The sequence below is a fragment of the Lissotriton helveticus genome, chromosome 5_1, assembly GCF_964261635.1.
Source record: "Lissotriton helveticus chromosome 5_1, aLisHel1.1, whole genome shotgun sequence".
In the NCBI taxonomy this organism is placed as follows: Eukaryota; Metazoa; Chordata; class Amphibia; order Caudata; family Salamandridae; genus Lissotriton; species Lissotriton helveticus.
In genome coordinates this window covers 1,596,032,611-1,596,047,839 of record NC_136065.1, presented here as the reverse complement: position 1 = coordinate 1,596,047,839, position 15,229 = coordinate 1,596,032,611, and the positions used below count along the sequence as shown (strand labels likewise).

General features: G+C 49.8%; 1 protein-coding gene across 2 annotated transcripts in view; it reads right to left on the bottom strand.

Moving 5' to 3' along the window:
• The window catches only part of SLC6A17 (solute carrier family 6 member 17), a 138,826-nt gene that overhangs the window by 33,948 nt on the left and 89,649 nt on the right, over positions 1 to 15,229 (bottom strand). The window lies entirely within an intron of this gene.

The window sequence follows — 15,229 nt, the reverse complement described above, 5'->3', positions numbered from 1 at the left end:
GATGTATCACTGTTGAAGAAGTCCGTTATGTCCCTATGGCTTAGGACAGGGAGAGAGCAAACCAACTGACCCTTAGAGATTTGCTGGAGACTTGGGTCCACATAGGCAGCCTGAATTCAGCTGGGAGGTTCACAGCAGTAGAAAAGCCCTGGTGTGGTAACAGCATTCCTTGGTCAGCAAGCTGGTCAGCAGGGCAGATTCACAGTTGGGCAGCCCTTCTTCCTAGCAGACTCCACAAGTCCAGTAGTATCTGACGAGTTGAGTCTGAGGGTCCATTATTTATACTTGGTGCCAGCTTTGAAGTAGGAGAAGGTTCTGTAATTTTTTACCCAGAGGTATCTGGAATGTCTTGCTTCCCTGCCCCAGCCCCGGCTTGTCTGGAAGGTACAAAAGACTAGTGTGAAACCCTTTGTAAGTGTGCTGAGGCAGAGACTTTGCGATGTGCAGGTGTGGTAGGTGACAGTTCTTCCCCCTTATCAAGTCGGAGATGGCCCACCCTGCCAACACTTATTGCCCCTTTGTCTCACTGGCTCAGAGCAATACACAAATACCTACACCTAGTCATGTGAATCAGGAAACAGGCACCAAATGGTTCCTTTCTAAAGTGAAACCTGATTTTATTACTAAAGAGGTTTTTAAATTACAATTCTTTAGATGCCAAACTCGATATTCACACCTGCTCTCAATTGAAAGTTATCGCTTAATAGATGTAATGAGGTTACCCAATGTAATCCTATGAGAGAGGTAGGCCTTAACAGTAGCAAAAAACAAGTGTACAAGTTTTTCACTACCAGGACAGGTAAAACTTTAAAATACATGCCCAACTTTTTTTTTTTTTAAAGTATGTTTTCATTGGTATTTTCAGTTACATAGTAATAAACAGGTAGAAGACTATTAATTGCATCATTCAGGTATTCAATCAATCAATCAGGGAATTGTAAGCATGCTACTCACCCATGAGGGGCTCAAGGTGCTGGGGGGGGAGAGTGGGGGGAGGGGTCTACAGATCTGTTTAGCCAAAGAGCCAGGTCTTGAGGGTCTTCCTGAAGGTGTTCAGGGAGGGGGCGCTTCTGATGTCTGCCGGTAGCTCGTTCCAAGTCTTGGCTGCAATGTGAGAGAAGGATCTTCCACCTGCTCTGTCTCTGTGGATGCGCAGGGTTTTGGCCAGTGCGAGGTTGGAAGATCTGAGGTTTCTTTTGGGTACGTGGAAGTTGATTCTGTCGTTGAGGTAGTTGGGTCTGTTGTTGTGTAGGCATTTGTAGGCGTGAGTGAGGATTTTGAAAGTGACTCTTTTCTCCACGGGGAGCCAGAGGAGACTCTGTAGGTGTTGGCTGATGTGTTTGTGTCGGGGGATGCTGAGGACGATTCTGGCGGAGGTGTTCTGTATTGTCTGGAGTTTGCGGAGTTGGGACTTGTTGATGTCCGCGTAGAGTGCGTTTCCATAGTCCACTCTGCTGGTGATGAGTGCATGGGTGACTGTCTTAATAATAATAATAATAAAGTCATTTGTTGAGCGCGAACAGTTACCTCCAATAGAGGTGTCCTGGCGCCAGAGAAGCAATCAGCAGCGAGTAGCCAGGCAGTGTCATGTCCTAGTCCCATGAGCAGTTTAAACTGAGCTGAAAAGCCATGCTTTACAGCTTTCCTGAATAGTGGTTCAGACTTAATCAGACGGAGGCGATTGGGCAGGGAGTTCCATAGCTTGGAAGCCCCCCCTGTAAACGATCTGCTGCCGAGTCGAGCTTTCTTGACTCGTGGAATACAGAGCAGATTTTGTGAGTTGGACCTCAAGGTGCGATTCTGTCTGTAGATACATAAACGTTGTCTAAGATAGCTGGGATACCTCCCATGAACTGACCGGAAGGCTAACGTTAGGGCTTTGAATTTGATTCTTTTTTACCACCAGTAGCCAGTGCGGTTCTTTGTTGTGCGGTGTCACCGTGGTGTGAACTGTGACCCGGCAGAAGTCTTCTGGCAACAAATGAAAGAATTTTCGCAGGTGTCTCAAATTTCTGAAACAGGCAGCTGTCACTTGCTGTATCTGTGTCGAAAAGGAGAGATCAGCTTTCCATTTTACTCCCAAATTTTTTACTGTGCCTGCTGGAATGGGCGGGGTGGCCCTTTTCGTTGGCCACCACAGATTTGCTGCAGGTGGCTGGATCTTGCAGAAGAATAATACCTCAGTTTTCTCAGCATTGTGTTTAAGTTGTTTATTATTCATCCAAAGAGCTATGTCCGTTAGGCAGCCTTTAACATTTTTTAAAAATCCCCCTCCTGATCTGTAAAAGAAAACATCAACTGTGTGTCGTCGGCGTAAGATATCGCCCTCACACCCTTTTGCTATCAGCGTGAACAGTGGAGCCAAGTATATATTAAAAAGGAGCTGACTCAGTGCCGAACCCCAGGGCACCCCACACCATAAACTTTTGGGTTCAGACAAGTAGGGTTGCATCAAGACTCTTTGAGTGCGATTTTCAGGACTTTAGCCAAGCAAGGGCTACACCTCCAATACCAATGTGCTGGAGGCGCTGAACCAGCCGTGAGTGATCAACCATATCAAAAGCTGCTGACAGGTCCAGGAGCACCAGCATAGCTGATGCCCCAGAGTCTGTCGCCATCCTCACTGACTCCGCCACTTCGAGAAGCGCCGCCTCCATGCTGAAACCATTGCGGAACCCAGATTGGGTATCATGCAGAATGCCTTGGCTCTCAATGAAACTGTCTTCCTTGACTCAGGGGGGATCCATTTGAAGATCTTGCAGAGGTTTCGGAGGGTGTTGAAGCAGCTGGAGGTGACAGCGTTGACCTGTCGGTTCATGGTGAGTGATGAGTCGCGTATGATGCCGAGGTTCTTGGCGTGGTCTGAGGGGGTAAGTGGGCTTCCAAGGGCAGTTGGCCACCGGGTGCTGTCCCATACAGAAGGGGTGGTACAGAGGACGAGGACTTCTGTCTTCTCATCGTTGACCTTCCGGCAGCTGTTGGTCATCCAGACTGCGACATCTTGCATTCTTTTCTGGAAGTTGAGCTGTGGTGGGGTCTTTGGTGAGGGAGAGGATGAGCTGGGTGTCATCGGCATAGGATACAATGTTGAGGCCGTGTTGGCAGATGATGGCTGTGAGGGGTGGCCATGTAGATGTTGAAGAGGGTGTGGCTCAGTGATGAACCCTGTGGGGCTCCGCAGGTGATTTCCGTGGGGTCATCGAGGAAGGGTGGGAGTCTGATCCTTTGGCTTCTTCCAGTGAGGAATGATCTGATCCAGTCCAGGGCTGTTCCTTGTATGCCTGCGTCATGTAGTTTGGCGACTAGTGTGCGGTGGGTGACGGTGTCGAAGACCGCTGAGGTCGAGTAAGATGAGGACTGCGGAGTGGCCTTGGTCCAGGAGGGTGTGGATGTCATCTGTGGCGGCGAGTAGGGCAGTCTTTGTGCTGTGGTTGCTTCGGAATCCGGATTGGGACGGGTCGAGGACGGCATTCTATTCAATGAATCGTGTCAGTTTCCGGTTGACTGTTTTCTCTGCAACTTTGGGTGCGAAGGGGAGGAGCGAGATGGGGCGATAGTTCTTGAGGTCTGTAGGGTCAGCTGTGGGCTTCTTGAGCAGGGGTCTGACTTCTGCGCACTTCCAGTCATCTGGGACGGTGCCTGTTTTGAAAGTGGTGTTGGCGGTGTGTTGTAGTTTGGGTGCGATGGCGGCCGTGGCTCTGTGGTAGATGTGAAGGGGGCAGGGGTCGGTGGGGGCCACCCGAGTGGATGCTTTTCACGGTCCAGGTGATGTATTCGGCCGAGATTGTTGTCCAGTTGGAGATGGTGGGCTGGCTGGTGTTTCGGGGGGCGGGGGCCGTCTGTGGCACCTGGTGGATGGTTGTAGAGGTTTTTGATTTGGAGGTGGAAATAGGTTTCAAGCTTGTCGCAGAGGTCTTGGGATGGGGTGATGTCTGTGGCTTCGCTGCGTGGGTTGGTGAATTCTGGAATGACACTGAAAAGTTCCTTAGAGTTGATGGAGTTAGCCAGGATTTTGTTGTTGATGAGATTCCTCTTGGTGGCTCTGATCTGGTTGTGGTAGTCTGTCATGGCGTCCTTTAAGGTGGCGTGGTTTCCGGTTGTCTTGGTGTTTCTCCAGTTCTTCTCCAAGTGTCTGCAGGTGCGTCTGGCTTCTTGGAGAGCGGTGGTGAAACAGGCGGCTTTCCTGGGGCGTTGTCTGTCGGGGTTGCATAGCAGGGCGAGCTCGTCTGCGCAGTTGGAGATCCAGTGTGGAGTTCTCTGGCTGCGTCATTTGCGTTGGGTGCCCAGGTGTGGTTGTCTCGTGTGAGGGTGGATTTAAGTTGCTCGTCGGTAACCTTGCTCCAGTTCCTTTGTGGTGGGCGTCTGGCTGGTTTGGGTGCCTTGGGATTGTTGTTGGTGAAGTGTACGCAGTGGTGGTTGGTTCATGGCAGCTGCGTTGTGTGGCTGAATTGTGAATTGGATGCTGTTTCCTGCCACGAAGATGGGGTAGAGGGTGTGTCCTGCTCTGTGGGTCGGGTGTGTTGACGAGTTGTTTAAGTCCGATGCTGGCAAGATTTCACGAAGGATAGTGGAATTGGGGTTGGGGTTGTCGAGGTGGAAGTTCAGGTCTCCAATGAGTATGTAGTTTGTTGAGGCGATGGCGTTGGATGCAATGAAGTCGGTAATGGTGGTGGCAAAGGGTGTTCGGGGGCCGGGAAGGTCTGTAGATGAGGGTTTCCTTGGAGTGTGGCTTTGGGGGTGGTCTGGATCTAGAAGTACAGGTGTTCGGCGGAGGGGAAGGTTTCGCTGGAGGAGGTGAGGCAGAGGGTGCCCTCCGCTTCAGATATTAGCCCTGTGAGTAGCAAGAGATGTGACATCAGAAGTATACATGGTGGGCAATTTAAACAGGTACATTACTATACAATCCAAGAGCATCTGTTATCATGCAATCACTCCTTATACTCCTCATCTATGACGAATTCAGGGAGTCACGAGTATCTTCCCATTGTACCGAGATAGTAAACAAACATTAATACAACCATTTGTCCCAAACTCCGGAAAACTGTTTAACAGTGCATTGTCTACATGTGATGCGTGTGTCTGTATGAAGGATTTCTATAAATCTCTGCAGGGTAGGGTTGAGCCTGCGACCTGGTCGGCCCACTCCTCAATCACAATTTTCACACCTCTACAGAGTCAGAACGAGCACTCCCCTCGCTCTCCGCTTCATCCGCACTCCGTCCAAAATATACATTGTGTCCAACCTTTTAAATACACGCCACTCTGCCCTCTAGGTTGCCAAGGGCCTTCTCTGTGGGTGAATTATATATATTAAAAAGGAAGGGATAGGCCTGGCAAAAGGTTTTTTCCCCAGGTCAAAATTGCAGTTCAAAACTGAACACACAGGCTGCAATGGCAGGCCTGAGAGTTGGTTCAAAGGGCAACTTTAGCGGGTGGCACAATGAGTAATGTAGGTCCACTAGTGGCAGTTAATATACAGGCCCTAATTACATGTAGTACCACTTTACTAGGGACTTTGAAACACATTACATGTGTCAATTGGGTGTAAGCCTATTTCACCGTGTTTAAAGGAAAGACCATAACCTCTTTAGCAGTGGTAAAGCCCTTAAGCTATCAAAAACTAAGTCAGCAAAAACAAGAGGATGGAGAATAAAGGGTTGGGCGAAAACCACACCAAGGACCAACCAACATTTGTTTCAAATTAAAGAGTTTCCTCTGGTGCCCTGAAAGAAACTGGAAAGTAGAGTTTTTTTTTTACATATGTTCTGTCTATTGATGTTCAGCAAGATGGTACCTGAGAGGAGACTAGCTTTAGAAAAGCCATTAAGTCTGAGTTCAATTTGCTAACACATACAGTTTAAGCACATTAAAGAAAGACAAAGAAACAAAGTTAGACTAGATTGAAGGATCCCATGCATTCTATACAGTCTTGTTTATTGTTTCTATTTCATATAAAGATTTGATCGCTAGAGAGCCATCACTATAGCCCTGTCTTTACTTTCTATTAAGTAAGGAAGGACTGAAGTGTAGGCTGTCTTGCAACCAAGGTTCTTTTGAATTATAAATAAATACAAATTAGTGTTCTTAAGTCATGGATGCTTTCAATACAGCCTACCTTTCTTTTCTATGAAATAAAAAAAATACCTGGAACAGATGGCTCTAAAGAAAGATTGCTGGTAGGCAAGAAAGTACTATGACAGTGAGAGGGGGTGGCGAGTAGGGGAACACAGAGGACACAGCCGAAGAAGGGGGAATACAAAGGGAAGGAGAGTCAGAGATACGTAAAATTGGCTGTAAGGGAAAAAATGTATAGGGGAAACAGAGGAGGGGCTGGATGTAGATGTGAGAGGGCAATGGAAGGGGGAAATGAAGAGTACACAGAAAAAGAAAGAAGAGGTAGGTGAGGGGACGAGGAGTAGAAAGAGGGACAGAAACATCACTCACAGGAGGAAGCCAGCGGGAGCAGACAGAAAGGGCTATCATTATAAAGTAACTCCTTGTGTAGTTCAATGCAAGCTCTGCAAGGGACGTGTAAAGACACCCCCTAACAGTAGGTATAATGAGGTGAGAGATAAAAAATCCTTTGGGCTGAGCCAAGCTCTGATTGACAAAGTTTCAAATCAATGCTGAAAGAGACTTGTCTATAAAAGCCAGTGTTGAATAGGATGTTTCTAAAGCCCACCCTATGTGTCTTGTAAGCAGAAGGTCTGTTTGAGAGCCTTGCTGTCTACCGTACAAAGCTATTTTGTGTGATCTGAGAGGCCTGAAGGTTTTCACTGTCTGCTAAACACACAAATACCTCCTAGAGGTGAGGCAGCCAGGTGTTCGGATAATGCAATAGGTAGGTTGGAGATGTGGATTGAACCAATAATATATGATACAAAGATCTTAATCTAACAATCAAAGGGAGAACACGTGTTTGTAGTCGACTTAAGAACTCTGTTCGTAAAACTGCAAAAAAACATTTTGATATGTATCAAACCCAAACTGCAATTCAGTAGCATGTTACCAACTCACAATTTTGTTTTGCGGCCAAATACCAATATGGTATTTGGAACGGGCATCCCTTCCTAATACCGTATCGGAATGGTATGTAATAATGTTTTGTGACTGAACTCCATTTGCTAAACATTAATAATTTACCAACTACCAAAGTGTTTGCTGTAATGCATAAAAAAAAGTTTGTTTAAGAGAAGGCAGTGGTCCACATGGCCACTGAGTCTTCCTAAACAAATACAGTTTTAAAACAATAGACTTTTCTATTTAAGTGCATCCTGTTTTCCTTTAAGGAATTAGCATTGCATTTTTTGTTTTTTAAAAAGACTGCTTTATTTAAAAGCAATCACAGGTATGGTGGTCTGCTGACCTCCACAGGGCACTATCCCTGTGATGGGTTTGATTCCTAATGGGTCCCAAATTGCGACCTACCTCCTTATAGTCATGAGGTAGGTCGTTTTGCCACCCACTTGGAATCGCTAAATGAAACTCCATGAGTTTCATACATTAGGAATAGTGATTTACAAATTGTTATTGGGAGAAAATCTCAGTTAGGTAATTGGTATTCCAAATATTGATACATCTGATCTGGCCTATGATTTCATCAATAAAGGTGGAAGAGAACTTGAAAATTAATGGTACATACAGGGCAAGGAAATGAGAGAATAGTTTAAGGCCGTTCTGCACCGTCAGCATACAATGAATGCAATTTGAAATTTTGTCATACAAGCTGGATAGTTAAGGCAAACCAGAGATTAACACTTGTTTTTTGAAAATCGAAGTATATGTTTAGCATATTTTTTTCTATACTTTTGAATTTCTAAGACGGGCATCCAGAAAAAAGGATTTATTTGGCAAAAAGGAGCTTCTTAGCATATTTAGTAAGAAACTTGGTGTTTTCCAGGTGTATTCCCATAAAATGCGTCTAAATGTACAGGTTGACCGTAGTAAACATAGAATGTGCTAAGTTCCACTGACTTGAGGGAAGACCTGATCATCATGTATTATACCTTTCAGGATGAGTGGATTATAGAAGAGATTGAGTCAGCAGAATAGGTACCTACAGAGGGATTGTTTGAAAAATGGCACTACGCAGACTTAAAACACTAGAACAGATACTCAATATCAATGACATATTTAGAATGTAGGAGGGGTGGGTGCCTGTTTTACTGCTGATTTATTCCAGATGGTTAAAACCTAGCCAACACCACAAGGCCACCATCTCATTCGCTAGCAATAAAAAAAAACAAGCATTTGAAAAGCCAGTAGGTCTGACATTGCCAGGAAGCCTTTTGGCTTTGTCAGCGCTTGTTCGTTATTGAAAAACTTTATTGCTAGGGAAGCTGCTAGGTCTAAAAGCAAAAATATGTCTTGTAAAAAAACCTCATTGCTATAGTATTCTCCTAGCGCTGAAGAGAGCTACTTCAGAACACCATCACTGACAGAGTAGTTTGACAATGGTTGACCCATTTCCCTATGGTGTATGGTGTAGTGTTTTAACTTTGTTAAAATCAAAAGGACTTGGCTAATTCTAGATCTAAAAAAGGAACAGACACAGCGTAAGGAATATAGCAAAATCCCTAAAGCTACACTTGTGCAAATAAATAAATAGGTAAAAATAAAAGGTACCAAAAAAGCAAATTCTGACAGAATAGCTTTGGATTTGATCCAGTAGTGAGTAGGGGAATGCTACGTAGTGTTTGTATCAAGAGCTTTCCCTGAACGATGCCATTTCAGTACTGAAAGAGAGTTACTGGCTTCTGTTTGGTCTGGAAAGCGCTTCAGACATTAGTCCTGGCCTAGGACATCTGAAGCATAGCTTTTTTATCAAATAACTGGCGATAATGAGGAAGATTCACTTGTGCGAGGGAGAACCTGCATTGAATATTTGACTGGGCTGTGCTAATATCTCTGAATGGGCAATAAATATTTTTTAGGCCGCATTGGGCTAAGGAGGCATAACAATAGCCCTTGCAGCCCCTGCAGTGAGGGGGGGCCGAGCTCCAGGGGGCCCCTGTAGTGACAGAGCCACCCGGCCCGCACTATAATCTGTGCATGCATCAGAAGGGTGGGCTCGCCCGAAGGTATACATAAAAGGGCGCATGACCACTAGGGATCTTGACCCACACCATGTCGCTGAGTGTATGCTGTACTTATTTAATCCCTTAGCACTAGGCCTTATCTGACCTCCTGCGGAGTTTCGAGGTGCCCTCAGACTCTGCACTGGGGACAAGGCGGGTCCCACCCACGCCTCTGCTGTCCCAGGTTGAGCCCACCATCCAGCTGGCCGCGGTGAAGTGTGGCGCACATCGGCTGCTGCGTGCGCCCAGGGCGGTGCCCCAGGCCCGACAAAACCTCAGCAACAGCCCCAACAGCGGGTCCCACCCGCCTGTGCTGCGGTGCAGAGGAGCTCGGGTGGAGGTGCCTGCAAGGTCAGTTGAGCGCAGAAAGCGAGCGCACTGCTCGAGTCACTGTCACGTGACTCATAAAGGAGCGGCCTGCTCAAGCGCGTCTGCCTCAGTCAGTGCGGTGCTGCAGGGAATGCACGCGGCACGAGGCTGAATCCTCTGCCATCCTAACATTACGCACATACGCGCGCCTGCCCCAAGGGTCAGCGAGTTCTAAGGGATAGCACACGGCCTGTTAAACAGAAGATTAGGTGCACTGCAACAAGCCTTGGCCAGGGCAAGTGCATCAAGGGGACAGTGTCAGAGAGGTGACCTAAAAGCAAGGTCACGTCATCACGGCAGCAGTTGCGCAAGGTTCCACACTGCAACTCAGCGGTGAGGTCGATTTTGGGGTCCAACAAACATTGGGACAGTCAAGCAAAAGTCAACATTAGAACAGGCGTCTGCGCACACACGTTCCTCAACAAAAGAGATGAGTGCCCCGAATCAGTATGGTGCTGGTGCCCCGGTGTCTCAGCAACAGCCCCAGCAGCAAGCCCCACAACAGATGGGCCACGCCACGGCGGCTCCCTTGCCCCCTTTAAGTGAACTGCCTGATCCTGCCACGGCCAGGTCGAGATGGAAGTCGTGGATTGGTCACTTGGACCACTACTTTGTGGGGATGAGAGAAACCAATGGAAAGGTGAAAAGGTCACTTCTCATGTGCTATCGAGGTGGGGAGCTATATGATCTGTTCGAAACCCTACTGACTACTTGGGGCGACGACAACTATGACGCAGCAGTGGCAGCCTTGAACAGGCATTTCGACCCCCAAATCAACCCTGATTGAGAGATTCAAGCTCCGCTAAGCGAGGCAAAGGGATACAGAGTCAATAGACGTCTAAGGAAGCTTGAGAGCTCATGCACAGTCCCTAATCAGAGGGAGAAAATCCGAGCACAGATCATACAGGGCTGCAAAACAGTACGGCTGCGCCGCCTGATACTCAGGCAACCAGGCGTATCGCTGGATGAGATCCTGGTGCTCGCAAGATCATACAAGCTGTCGAACGCACGGGCTGATGAAATGGAAGCGGCCCTTCACCGACATCCAAATCCCTCAGGACCACCTCAGCCACAGGCGATAAAGGAAGAGAGAGTAGACGTCATTCAAAGATGCCCAGCAGCGCCCAGAGAGAACGGGATGCCATTGCAAAAGGGGATATGTGGTAACTGCGGCCTAGAACACCCGCCAGCAGGCCCATGTTTTTGCAAGGCGAAAGACCTGCTCCCGATACAGGAAGCTGAAGCACTTTGCCAAAGTGTGTCAGAGTGGAAGAACAAGAACCAATGCCTCGGGACAGCAAGGAATATTGACAGCAGTCAGACAGTTGTTGCTGGAAGACCCACTGGAGCAGACGGACTCCGCCCTGCCGGGGTATTGTCTGGGCACAGATGCAACAACATCTTCGTAGTATCGTTCGTGAGCCGGGACGGCCCACACCGTCGACCCCCGCCCATGTGCTCTATCACAGTGGCAAGATCCACAGACAATGCGTTCATTGACACCAGAGCCTCAGTGAATGTCATGGACAGCGACCAGTATGAATGACTATCCCCGCGACCACCACTGTCACCCTCCAAAGCAAAAATCTATACGTACGGAGGTACTGAGCCACTTCCCCTGCGAGGGGTCATTGAGGTCGAAGTGGCCAGCGAGGGACACCGCATCCACACGCGGTTCCATGTCACCAAAGGGAAGAGGGGTACACTTCTTAGCTGCCACACGGCAGAGGACTTGGAGTTGTTGTTTTTTTGCCAACCAGGTACATGACCTACATGCCCACAACAACCTCAAAGAGTTCCCTATGATGTTCAAAGGACTTGGCTGCCTCAAAGGAAAGTTGTTCAAACTACATATCGACCCCACGGTTAAACCAACTGCGCTCAGACATCGGAAGGGTGCCATTTTACCTACGCCTTCGGGTGGAGGAAGAACTGAGGAAGATAGAGCACCTAGGGGTGATTGAGAAGGTTTCGGGCCCCATCCGGTGGGTGTCACCGCAGGGTGTCACTCCCAAGCCAAAACAACCCAGAGCAATTTGGCTGTCTGTTGACATGCGACTTCCTAATCAGGCAGTGAAGCGGGAGCGGCACCTCACGCCCACTATGGATGACAATGTGGCGGACCTCAATGGGGCCAAGTGGTTTACAGAACTGGACCTAAATGCCAGCTACCACCAACTGGAACTTCACCCGGAGAGCAGAAACATCACAACATTCTCCATGCACGTGGGGCTGCGTAGGTACAATAGGAGGAGCTTCGGGATGTCATCAGCCGCCGAGGTGTTCCAGAACGCCATTAGAGAAACACTCTCTGGGCTACAAGGGATCATCAACCTGAGTGACGACATCCTGGTGTTCTCTAAAACTCTGGGAGACCACCATGTACATTTGAGGAACACCCTTCAACGGCTTGCAGACAGTGGGCTGACTCTTCATCAAGCCTAGTGCTCATTCTATCAGAAATCAGTGAAGTTCTTCTGCTACATCTCTCACGAAACGGCCAAGTCGACCCAAAGAAGGCTGCAGCCGTACGCTATGCTCCAAGGCCCACATCGCCCACAGAGGTGTGCAGCTTCCTGGCCATGGCAACATATTGTGGCCGCTTCATACCGAACCTGGCGTCCCTCTCAGAACCTCTCCGAAAACTCACGAAGACTGGAATACCATGGGAATCGACTGTGAAGGAAGACGCATTGTTTCATGCTGTCAAAGAAGCCCTCATGGACAAGACTGTCATGGGTTATTTCCAACCCAGCAGACGCACCGAGGTGGTAGTAGACGCCAGTCCTGTGGGGCTGAGGGCCATTCTTCTTCAAGAGACATCAGCAAAGGAGTGGGCCTCTGTGGCCTATGGCAGCAGAGCCCTGACGGAGACCGAGATGCGGTATGCCCAGATAGAGAGAGAAGCACTGGCAATTAAGTGTGCATGTCATCACTTCCACTTCTATCTCTTTGGGCAGGAGTTTCATGTGGTAACTGACCACAAGCCACTGATCCCTCTCTCCGTGGGCATCACCCGGCTGGCACCTTCCTGAATTGAGAGATGGGCTGGTCAGCTGTAGGCCTACCATTTCTAAGTGGTTCTCTGCCCCGGTGTCAACAACCCCGCTGACTTCCTTTCATGACATCCAGCCAGGGCTGGGCCGGCCACAGAGTTCACTGCTGAGGAACACACTGAGGAATTTGTCAGGATAGTGTCTCAGAAAGCATGCCCGAAGGCACTCACGATGGAAGAAGTAGGGAACGCCACCTCAGCCAATGAGAGTCTGACCAAGGTGAAGAGAACGCTGGTCGACCGAAGCTGGCAACACTTCCTTGATGGGTCTTGGGCCTTAACGGAGGATGAAAGAATGTTGTGCCAACATTTGTGGAGGGCTCGCAGCGAGCTACGTGAAGGATCGCATGGAGTAGTTCTGTGTGGCACCACAATAGTGAGTCCCTGAAGCCTAGTCGACCTTGCACACGTGGGGCACCAGGGGATTGCCAAAACGTAGGCCCATCTCCGGAACAAAGTATGGTTTCCTGGTTTGGACACCATGGTTGACATCACTATTCACGCTTGTCATTTGTGCAACATTATCAACAATGACCCGGTACCTCACCCAGTCATCACTGAAGATCCGTGCCAAGACCCATTGACCCAAGTCAGCATCGATTTTGGATCATTACCGGATGGGTGGAGCACACTCGTCCTCATCGACTCTCACTCAAAATTCCTGGTCATGGAGGTAGTGTCGTCCACTGCTTTTCCCCAGGTCAAGGCCACCCTGGACCGAATCTTCCCGATGATGAAGCTCCCGGCAGAAATCAGATCAGACAATGGGCCGCCCTTCCAGGGTAGAGACTTACAAGAGTATCTGGTGTCCCATGCCATCCGACATCGCAAGATCACACCACAGTGGCTGCAAGCCAATGGAAGAGGTAGAACATTTCATGCGGACCCTGAGCCGAGCCCTGCGGATCCGGGTTGAGAGAGGGGAAGACGCAGAACAGTGCCTGCAACAGTTCCTGAGGGCATATCGTCAGACACCACACTGCACGACGCGGTGTGCCCGGTCGCATTTGATGTTCCGGAAGGCGCCCCAAGACAGTATTCCCGCCTACCCGTCGTTGTGTCCAATAGATCTGGATCAAGCAGCCACGCAAGCTTGAAGAATGGCCACCAACAAAAAGGCAAGCCGGGGGGCGTGGCCTGACTGCCGAGCGGAATGGCTGCCTGAAAGCGCAGCTCCGCCGATTGAGCAAATTAATCCGGCAATAATCCGTTTCTGAAGACACTGGAGCTCGGATCTCGTGCCCCTTGAGCCAGCGGAACATCCCCACATCGATCCGCAGGAGCCTTGCTGCGGTGCGACTCAGCTTCGGAGGCGCCCTGTCCCCCTTCCATGTGGCCGCTGTGAGGCCCGCTGTGGTGCGACGCGCCGGGACCTCGCGTTGCCGCTGCCCGACCGGAAGTGGCTGCCGGCCCAGCATCGCGCGAGTGGCCAGTCCCGCATGGATCGTGAACTGGTGCATCTGACCGCACCGTCTGCCTGACAGGTATTTTGAAGCAGGGGCTAGCGGCGGCGGCTAACTACACGGCGGCTCCGGAAGCCGTGATCGAGGAACACAGGGAAGCTGAGGCGGACGGGCGGAGGAGAGCGGAACTGCGGACCTCATGACCATACCTGCACAGTGAGTGAGGCTCTGTCTGCGCCACCCGAGTGTGGAGGTCTCCGGTAACGGAATTGGCACCCTGGGGCGCTGGCCGCTTGCCATTCAATCTGGGCGGCCGGCAACAGCGTGTGACATTTGGGGCTTGCACCGCCATTTTATGCCGGTGACCGCATGAATAACAGACCGTGAGAGACTACTACAAAGGGGCGATAGTTGCGCATTGCCTCCCCACATCACCACACCACTACCTACCTGTCGTGGACCAGTGAATCTTTGCGCCGGGACGCTGGGAAGTGCTCTTCTTGACCGGGGCGACCGCCTGTACTGCCATAACGCGCCGCCTGCATTTTGGTCTGCGCAGTGCCGGTGTCACGCCTGCTGCCGGACGCGGCGCCTTGCCTGACTGGCGCGAGAGGCATGGAGGTGGCCTCGGGCAACTGTTGGTGGTCACGCTGCACCCAGCTGTCGCTATGGGCAAACCAGACACGAGACAGCCCAAAATTGCGTTTGAAAAGACGACCAAGAAACCACAGGGTCAAGAAATACCGAAACAGGAACCGCAGGGAGAAGCTCGGCCCGTACTCCCGGCGTACGACATCAAAGCCATGTTCCAAGACCTCAAATCGAGTTTGCAAGGAATTGATGGCAAGATGGACGCGCTGGCTGCTCGGATGGACAGCATGACCAGAAGAATGGACAAGCAAGAAGGAGTGGTTGGAGTGTTAGAAACACGTGTGACTGAGACGGAAGAAAGCCAGTCGGACCTAGACAAAAAGCTGCGAGGCATGGACAAGGTGTTGGCCCTAATCCAAATGAAGAATGAGGATTTGGAAGCGAGGTCCAGAAGGAATAACGTGCGCATCACGGGAGTGGCAGAATCGACAGACATTGGAAATATGGAACGCTACATCGAACAGATGATGAAAGACCTGTTTGGCGCAGAGCTGTCCTCCATGTTCCTGGTGGAGAGGGCGCATCGTACGTTGGGACCAGTTCCAAAACCGGGTGCCGCACCTCGGCCCATCCTGGCTCGGATCCTCAACTATAGAGACAGGGACTCCATATTGCGACTGGCACGGGGTATGGCGGAGATACAATACAAGGGCAACCGGATAGCTATGTACCCT